The following is a 10,221-nucleotide window of genomic DNA, read 5'->3' as shown; positions in this document are numbered from 1 at the left end:
CATGTTTTGGCATCACTTTCTGGGAGATGTTGAGACATTAATCTTTTTATGCTATCTTTGATATAAATCCCAGGGTAGGTGAATTTAAAGAGAAGCAGCATAAGGATGTTAGATAAAATTAATCCAATCACAGACTTATTTTGGTCCCATGACGGCAACAGACGCTGGATTTCTGTCTTTTTTGAGAGCATTTAATTTATTGATTGTCCTCCAGATCTGAAGATGATTTCAGCGTAATTCAACAAGTGCATCCAAAATAAACTTGATGCACTCTCTTTAATGTGGGAGAACAGGCCTGTGTGATGGATGACAAATCAGGATGTGTAACCGCTAGTTTGGACAATACCAAAAAAGTGTGTTGGTACCAAACTGTTGCCTGATGTCCCATCATCTGCTGCTTGAATTGCAGCCATTCCCCCTCAGGTTTGTAGAAGATTGTGTATAAAAGAAATTATCTTTCTGAAGGTTTCACATGAAACTAATGAAACCTAACTGAGAGGGGAATTGAGCTGGAAATCATCTTCTTCTGTGTCACAGATATAATCTGTCTCTCTGACAGTGCTATGATTCAGCAGGACAAACAATGTGTGTGCGTTCGTGTGTCAGTATGTGGGTGTGCGACAGAAAGCAACACTTTCTTTCTGTATTGGGTCTGAGGAGTACATTTGTTCCAGTTATTGAGTTTTTCTCGCAAAGCGTTGGAGTTTGAAAGGGAGATTTTCCAGCCAGCGAGATCCTGGAGGGTTCACGAAGAAGTGAACTCAGCAGCTGCCGCAGATGTAATGACAACACTACATCACTAAAAACCGAATTACCAATTCAGTGGTGATGCCAGCTTGTCCATTTATCCATTACACATGTCTGGGTGGAATGACAGCACATAATTATTTGGCACATTTTTATCAAAGATTTCTTTTACATCCATATGCTCTTGTCTTGGGATCATCTGGGTTTCTAATATAGCCCAAGGTTGGGAAAAAATGTGTGAAAAGCTTATAATTAAAATCAAATTACATAGAGTGTATTGCCACTGGATACATGCAACAATCTGCAGGGGGGTTGAGGAGTTTTGTACGGGGAAGAGGGGTAGAATTAAAGTGCCATTCTGCTTCTAGCACCCTCTCTCATACTGAGAGTCCCAGTGGAGCCCCAAAGAAGGAGCACTACAAAAAAAAAAAAAAAAAAGGGGACGACGTGTGAGAAAAACAAGTTTGGACTGGAGAAGTCCTTTGGCTCAGTAATTAAAGCCTGATAGAAAAGGAGCTTGCGCAGAAGGCGAAGCTCTCCGAGGTGTTTGAGAACTGCTGTTTTCTTGGATGTCACAGACTATTAGTGAGACCCAGAAACCCCCTTCAGCCTGTAACACTAGCTTTATAAAATTATGCATCAAAAATGTTATACTCTGGTCCTGTCTCTGGCTCTGTCTGGCAGCCATTTTTGAATGAGACAGAGAAGTACTCCATGTTTTTGTTTGGTTTCTCGATACAATATGTTGCCTTTTCTAAAATGACATTGTTTATCACAGAAAAACATTATGTTTGTGGTGTAATATGCTATTCTTAGGTGGTAGACGACATACATTCTCATCAGGGGAGGAAGTTAAACATCTCTGCTCAACCTTTTTGAACTGTTTAACTTATTTATGATGTGGAAGCCGAGCACAGCAGCTCAGAGTGACATCATTCAGGGGAATAGGAATAAAAAGAGAAAGGAGATATTCTGTTCGTGGGGGAGGGATGAACAAATTAATCAGCACACAACAGAGGAAACAGCTGCTTTATGACAGTTTGTAATGCCACCCCCTCTGAAGATCAAAGTGCCTTTAGATGCCAGACGGAGATACTCAGTCATCTTGATTCTCTTAAGCAATTCCCAGCATTTTCAAACTCGAGTATACCTGATAGTTTTTTGTTCTCATTCTACAAAGCTTAACAGATTTGCTCTCACATTTGTTGCAGACTTTAAAAGATGATATCCATTTTTTTCCACGGAGAGCTTTTACGTTTCTGTGCATGTTGGGTTTTTTTGCAAAGAGAGCTGCAATAATGAACCCTGAAGATATGATTTTCCGCCTGACAAGACAAGCGTGTCAATCCCTCTCACAATCTCTCTAAATCATGCTGCCTAGCACCTGTGTGGAGTACAAATTTAACACCACCCTTCCCTGTTTGTCTTGCAACAAGCAGCAGGTATCTGCAGCTAAAACAAATCTCTCAATATGCATCAGTGAAAGAGCTCTCTTATTTTCTCCGTAAAATCTGTGTCCCACTGTAGCAAATAAAGACACTGACTGTCGAATGACCTGAGCCCGTGTCTCCTTCTTTCCTTTTCACAAACTTTTACAAGGAAATATGTGAGCCTGTTTGGTGACATCTCACTTTAAAAGTCATTGACAGTCCTTGAATATTGTGTTTTGGAGATGATGGAGATGTAGGCAGTGAGAGAATCTTTAAAATCCCCAGTGTGGAGATGTCTGTCTCTGGAGAAAATGTGCTGAAAATAGAACCAGAGTTTGCTTATTTGTGGTCTTTTAAAGAGCCGTATCAAAACATTAACACAACTTTTTATGCATCTGCACTAACAATGAAGCTAACACATCAGACAAGCTAGCTCAGCTTAGTAGAAAGACTGGAAACATGGTGAACTATCCAGGCTTCATCTTTCGACACAACATTTCTACTAAAGGTACCAAAAGCTTTCCCACTAGCTTACTATTTCACACAATAAAAAGTGACACATTGGTTGAGCACATTAACAGCTTTTCTGCTTGTTGCCAGGCAACCTCACTGCAGCAGGACTCCAGGAAGTGACAACAAAACAGACTAGATACAACATGTTAGTGAGCTTTGTTGTTGAAGACAGAGCCAGGCCTGCTGTTTCTGTCCTTTCTGCTGTCTTTATGGACAACGGCTAGCTTCATCTTTACAGTGAGGCTAGCTTCATCTTTACAGTACAGATAACAACGCTGTAAACTTCTCACCTAACTCTTGGGAGAGAATGAAAGCTGGTTTCACTTTTTTTAACTAAGCTTTACATATCATTTAGAGCATGTTGTTAGTTATTCTTAAGCCATTCACAAGGGAACTAATAAAGGCACAATGCCCACCCTAAAGCCTAAACACTGAACCCCCAGGGACCTAAATAATCCCATGTTGTCAGTCCATGAGGACTTGAGACGATATAAAATGAGACCGAATATTATCACAGGCTGCCTGGAAACAAAATGAACCATAGGGGGGTGGGAAAGACCAACCTCCAGTATGTATTTGTGCAGTGGTGGACAGTAACAAAGTACATTTACTTGAGTACTGTATTTGAGTACATTTTTTGAGTATCTGTACTTTACTTGAGTATTATTTTTTGGGGGAACTTATTACTTTTACTCCACTACATTCAGAATACAATTATTGTACTTTTCACTCCACTGCATTTCTATCAATGCTCTAGTTACTCACTACTTTAGCTTTGAAGTCAGCTCATGAATATCCTTCTCTTCTCTGAAATCTGATCCCATGGTTGAACATGGAGCAAACACAGAGAAACTTTCACTAAGATCAGGCAGTTCATTTAGGGGTGGTAATGATGGCTATAATTCTCCCCCTGAGCACCCATGGCCATATCTTCAGTGCATGTTTGAGGTTTTTGAAATGAAGAATGGTACATATCATTTGAAATGTTCACCCTGTTTCCCACTCTGCCCAAACATAAAAAAATTCACTGTACAACCTGAGAAAGTGTGTTGAGCTACGTAACATTTGTTTAATTCTAGATGAACATTTCAAACTAAGTTGTCTGTGCTTGGAGTAACTTAGTGTCTGTTTTTATTCCATGGTATAGTTTTTAGAGATTTCAAACAATGGTTTCTAGATAGACATGATGTAACCGAATGCACTTCTATGTATTCTTGAGTGTACTTATGTATTTTGAAAATACAACGTTTTGAGATTTTTTAAGAAGTACTTTTAATACTTAAGTATTTTTTAAAAGCAAGCACTACAGTACTTTAACTCAAGTAATAATCTGACAGAGCAACTTTCACTTGTATTGGAGTAATATTTGACCTGGAGTATCTATACTTTGACTTAAGCTGCGTATTTTGTCCACCACTGTATTTGTGCATATTGCTTTACATTCTCTATATGTTTAAGCAAGCTATCATAAATTAGACAAGCATTAATATTAATCCTTTGCAAACATTAAACTGAAAAATATAATGCTGCAACAAGCATTTTATAACAAAGGACAAAAGGGATCAACTTCATCCTCACTTGTAGAGAAAACATTTTTTCCTGTATCTTCAATGCTTGTTTTGTCCATATCTAAGTTCTTAATGAACTCTGGGTAAGTCCCAAAGAGAGGTCTGTAAATATGCAGACTCATGCGTATGCAAGGTGCATCAGAGCCCTCATGCACTTGACGATTTGACAGTAGGTCAGCACTAAACACAAACACAGAAGGCCGAGCATTATATGCTGTGCAAACTGAAGTCATGCTGTAAATTCAGATTTTGTTATGAATTACTTTAGCTTTGGTGCTAATGCTAGCTGTGGTTACTGCTGCATCAAATTCCTTCAGTACATCCCTGTTGCACTGATGACTCTCAAGTGGTTTGAAAATGCGTCTTTTTAAAACTTGAGGACTTTTTCCTCCTCTCGGAATACTTGGAGCACATGTTCTCTGCAATCATGTCATCTTTCTCTGAAGCAGTGATAAACATACACGCTGATGACACCATTTTTTACTCTCCTGTCAGTTTGTTGCAGCTGTGCTTATTCTTCTTTTCTGTGTAATAGTGTATCGTGTTCCGCCACCTGTTGTGCATGAGTGTGTAGATTTGTTAATAAATGAAAGCAGCTTTTATTGCTTGTTTTAAAGTAATAATATTGTATTCAGGGGCAACGTTTGCCTATCGGTCTGAGCCCTGTTTGCAGAGGTCGCAGGTTCTATTCCAGCCTCAACAATTTGCTGCATGTCCTCCCCCACTCTCTGCTCCACACATTTCCTGTCTCTATTCAGCTATCCTATCCAATAAAGATAAGATATGACTTTATTGATCCCCGGGGGAGATTCAGTTGTTGCAGCAACCCAGACAAAACTACAATCAAGAAAAGAAAAGTTCCAATTAGTAAAATAAAATAAGTAAAAATAAAAATAAAAATAGACAAATAAAGATAGAATACAATTTAGACATATACAATGTTACAAATGGGCAATAAAGGCAAAAATGCCCCAAAATATAACTTATAATAATAATAATAATAATAATAATAATAATAATAATAATAATAATAATAATAATAATAATAATTGTTAGAGCCATAGAGTTATTTTGAGTGTATGTGCCTTTAATTGTCAGGTAATTTATGCTGCCACATGGGAGTAACTGAGCATGTGTTCTGCAATGTGTGCTTTCATCTGAGCAGGACAAGGAGCAACATTATTTTTTAACTGTAGCTTTGGGGGGTTTTTTCTATAATTTTGTGGAATAATAAGTTAATTGCTACGAGAGACGTGATTTTGTTTGTCTATATTTTTTAAATTAAATTCTCAGTTTGTTTAATATTATAGTAAGTAATCTATTTTACAAGGCACGAGTCAGAAAGATCACGTCCTGCAGAAGTGGCAAAAGAAGGTTTTTTCTAAAAGTTGCCACTACAATAATAATATTAATATTCTATTCAAGTCAAAATAGATACAATTAAAAAAACTTAATATCAATGAATATTAAAATATCAATATTGCCAATTTGCCTCATTTACATGGGCTCATAGGTTATCCTGACTCCACATTGGCACATTCCCTAATACACCAACCATTAGCAAAAAAAAAAGTAGGAACACATTTGAGAAATAGCGGTGACTGGTGGAAAGATGAAGAACAAGATGTAATCTGAGAAGTGCAGGTGAGAATATGAAACTCACCTAATTTCCGGCCCAGCCGTTCAAAATAAAAACCCAAGTGTGATAAATGAATCAGTACATCTTGACTGGAGATTAAACTCAGAAAGTCATCATTTTATTATCTGATGTTGATTCATGGGAGAGACTCTCAAAGTCACCCAGTAATAAAGGAGACACGTGACTCCTCATGATCCTTTTATCTTTGTGGAATCTAATCAGATGCTGGTGGCTTGCCTTCTCCCAGAGGGGCCATGGATAAGTGCATTATCTGGATCATTCCACCGCTGCTAACAAAATCACCACTAGCCAACGCTTCCTACCCAAGAGATGAGCCCGCCCTCCTTTCAGCTGACTCACCGGGCATGTGTGCATGCAGACATGCACTATTAAGCCTCCCCACCCACCCCGCTCCTAACTGACGTGAGTAGGTCATGTGACTCTAATCAGGAAGGAGAAGTGAGGACATTTGTTTATTTGCGGCCTTAAATCCATGCAGGCTCTATTTATAGAGATGCTTACTATTTATGAATATGAACTTCCTGTTCCCACCCTGCTCAAAGTAAGCTTATCCTGCTTTGGATCAAGCAACAAACTTATTAATTTACTCTGAACCAATGACAGACAAGAGGCTAAAGGTTGACGAGACAGATGGGGGAACATGCTCAGGCTTGTTTCAGTGTTCTGTTGGAAAAAAGAAATCAGATAGTTTTAGATTGAAGTCTGAGCTTTCGACCCTGAGGAAGCTGGAGGGATCAACAGAATATCTGAGAGAATGAAAAATAAACATGTGTGTGTCTGAAAGCAGTGAGAGAGGATTGGTTATTATATGATGAGAGCGAGGCTGCACACATCAGCAGCCTTGTCGCCAAGGTCAGTACCATCATGTCTCCCATATGTTCATCCTGCTGGCTCCACAGGACTCAGAGGATGTTGTGTAAAGTTGTGTGGGGTATATTGTATACTAAACAGAGGAAAAGGTGATGATAAGTCAGACATTTGTGGTTATTTTTGTGCTGTTTAATCACCTTGTTAGGGAGTAGATCTATTATCCAGGTCACTGAAGGGAAAAACACAACAACATTACAGAAAACACAGCAACATTTCAGAAAACATGACGACATTACAGAAAACACAAAGACACTTCAGGAAAACACAAAAACATTTCACAAAACGGAAAGGGGAGGGACAACACGTCTTGTTTCTGATTGGACAGAACCCAACAGCTCAACATCATTTCCTGTTTCTATTACTACTACTCAGCTGAGTCCCTGCACACATTTTAAACTGAGTTGAAGGGAATAGAAGAGGAGATGGAAATAATAAAGGAATATTTCAACAAAGGATACACATGTAATGTAGCCTAATACTCCTATGATGTAGCCTACATGTTAGGACATCCTCAGGTTTCGGAGTCAGGTGTCAGGCATCAGATGAAAAAGCATTGTCTTTTTTCACTGTGGAAGCAACATTTTTCCCTTTTTTCACGTTCTGATTACATTTAATTTGACTATTCTTTGGAAAGTACTCTGACAACATGTAATCTGATGACTTTAGGAAAAGTAACAGGGTGGCATTCTTTCTGATTAGTTTGGGGAAAGAACTCTGATCATTACAGGCATGCCAATTGTGTGGTGGTTAGCACAGACAATCTTCAACAAAATAATTCTTGGTTCACATCCTGAACTGAGGCTTTTTTTCACTCTGTCTAACATGCTTTTAAAGTGTCCCAATAAAATGTTTAAATGAAAACACCTAAATCTCAGTTAGATAAACACTGCCAGGGAGGCCTGAGGTGAGGTGGTTGGTACAGTGTGGTGTAAGGTGGTGTAAGGTGTGATTTAGCTAAGGATTCAAATCCTGGACAGAGACCTATTTGGTGGTAAAATGAATGATTTTATCACAAATAAGACAAGCTTTGCTTTTGAAGTACCATTAAGTACCTCAAAGTGGACAGGCCTGCTGCCTTTCAACTAAAGGGACCTGGGTTCAAATTCCAGTGGCAAAAAACTTTCCTCACACTATAGTTTGAACTGTGCTTTGGAAGAACACTATCCAAATAGTGGAATTAAAAGACCTAAAAAATAAAAAAAAGCAGCTCTTCCAACCAACCCTGTGGTGTTGAGGATAAGCCTGCTACCTTTCAATCTGATGGTTGTGGGTTTAAATCCCTCTAAGGGCTTCCATTCTGATGTGGAAAAGAAACTTGTTCCTCACAATATGGAGGAATTGTGTTTTTAAACAACTACAACAAAGTGGTGGAATGAAAACACCAAAAAAGACAATCACTTCCAGGCGGCTCTGTGGTGTTGTGGATAGGGCTGATGCCTTACAGTCTGATGATTCTGGGTTCAAATCCCATTAAGGGCTTCAAATGTGAGATGGAAAAGTAACACTTCCCTTCACAATGTGGTTGAGCTGTGCTTTTAAACAACTAAAACAAATTCTTGGAATGAAAAGGCAGAAAAAGGCAATCACTGCCAGGCAGCCCAGTGGTGTTGTGGATATGACTTCTGCCTTACAATCTGATGGTTTGGGGTTCAAGTCCAGTGTAGTCAAATTATGTCAGTTCTCCCTCACCCACTAATCAAGATGGGGCAAGCCTTCTGGTATGGGTTTTGTCATTAGTAAAAGCAAAGGAGGCGTTTTTTTCAAGGCAACGGTGACCAGATCTTGAGCTGCTGCTTAAGCCAGAACACGATTCCTTTGTAAAATGCTCTTGAATAATGCAATGTTGAGCAAACAAAACATTTTTACTGGCTGAATGGTTGAATACTAAGGGAAGCATAAGTGACATGAAACAACTTTTGTAACCTAAAACAGTGAGCACCTATAAGAAGCTCTTTGAAAATGAGGTCATCAGTGCTGTCAGTGCAAAAAAAGCTGTAGGTGGACACAGGCCCTTATCCAAATTTTGAATGCAGTTTGGTCTTGTTTTGTTATTTCAGGCAAACTAAACATGGTTACTGTCTCGTGTTTTGTTAGGGAGTAAGTACAGCTATAAGTTTTAACTGGATGTGAATCTTTGGTTTTAATTTCTTAGAACAAAAATTTCTGAGAGCACTTCAGCTTGTCAGTTACATTGCTATATTGCAGTCAATGATAAATTTAAGATAATTTCTCACAGTGTATTTGAAGCAATACATAGGGTCAAAGGTGAAAAACTGCACAACTTAACCTTGTACTATTCTATGCATGTCATTCCTTACAATACTGCACCATGAATGTGATGACACCATTAATAATCAAGCAGTTATATATTCTGTTAGGATGTGAGTGAAATGCCACAGCTATACAGTCAGAGGAGATTTAGATGCAGCAGGCACTCACCGCAGGCTTGACTCGTGCCAAAAAGCCAATCGTTCACCTGAGCTACACCGGCCATGATTGATCACAGTGAGATTTTGGGCTGACTCATTGTTCTGAAGCCAGACAAGAGTTTCAAGGTTGTTCTCATTAACAGCAGTAAATTCTGCATAATTGATGGCAGGCTTGTTCTCGACAAGTCATTCTTCACAAGGCTATAGACAACGAAAGCCATCCCTTTCCTCACTAATGGCATTTTCAGCACCGGTGATCCAGCTGAATATGAACATGTGGTTTATGAGCTTAACAAGTTTGCACAAAAATGTGTTTGGGTGTAGCTTTATGGCTTTGACACAGCAAATGAGAGATGGTAATTTTGCTCTTCATATTCAGCCTGCATCTGTTGCTAAATACGTCTTTTCAGCCAGTGGTTACACAAAACAAGTCTTTGCTACAAACCACCATATCCCGGTGACATCTCGTACATGCTCCTGAGGGATTTATGCAGCAGAACCACATGGTGTGATGCTCAAAGGGCTAGGGGACATTGCATTATTTCCACAGTGCCCTTTGGGGAGTTTCAAAGCCTGTGTAAATATGTACCCACTCAAGGGTGAGTAACATGTCTGTGTTTGATCTGCAACAGAAAATGCACAGACAGGCACTCAAATCCGCCTTTAATCATCCCATACCTTCTGTGCACAAAATATAAGATTACCCTCTCCTTGAATCATCTTCTTGAATCATTACTCATTCTGTCAGATATATTGCTAAAAACTAAGTTAAGTAAGGTTTTTATGTGGTCACAGCAGCAGGCACAGCCTGACCACCACTAAAAGATTGCTAAAGATACAACAGTTTTGCTCTTAGAGTGTGAGGAGTGCAACAATATGACTAACAGCACACTACACACTAACAGATCTGCTCATCAACAACCAGAGTCGACACTCTCAACTGGAAATCTCACAAAATCTCTTGTGGTCAAACATGACTTTAGAGGAAACAAACATTGCGGATG

This window comes from Notolabrus celidotus, chromosome 20 (assembly GCF_009762535.1).
Source record: "Notolabrus celidotus isolate fNotCel1 chromosome 20, fNotCel1.pri, whole genome shotgun sequence".
Classification (NCBI taxonomy): domain Eukaryota; kingdom Metazoa; phylum Chordata; class Actinopteri; order Labriformes; family Labridae; genus Notolabrus; species Notolabrus celidotus.
This window is presented reverse-complemented; position numbering follows the sequence as displayed.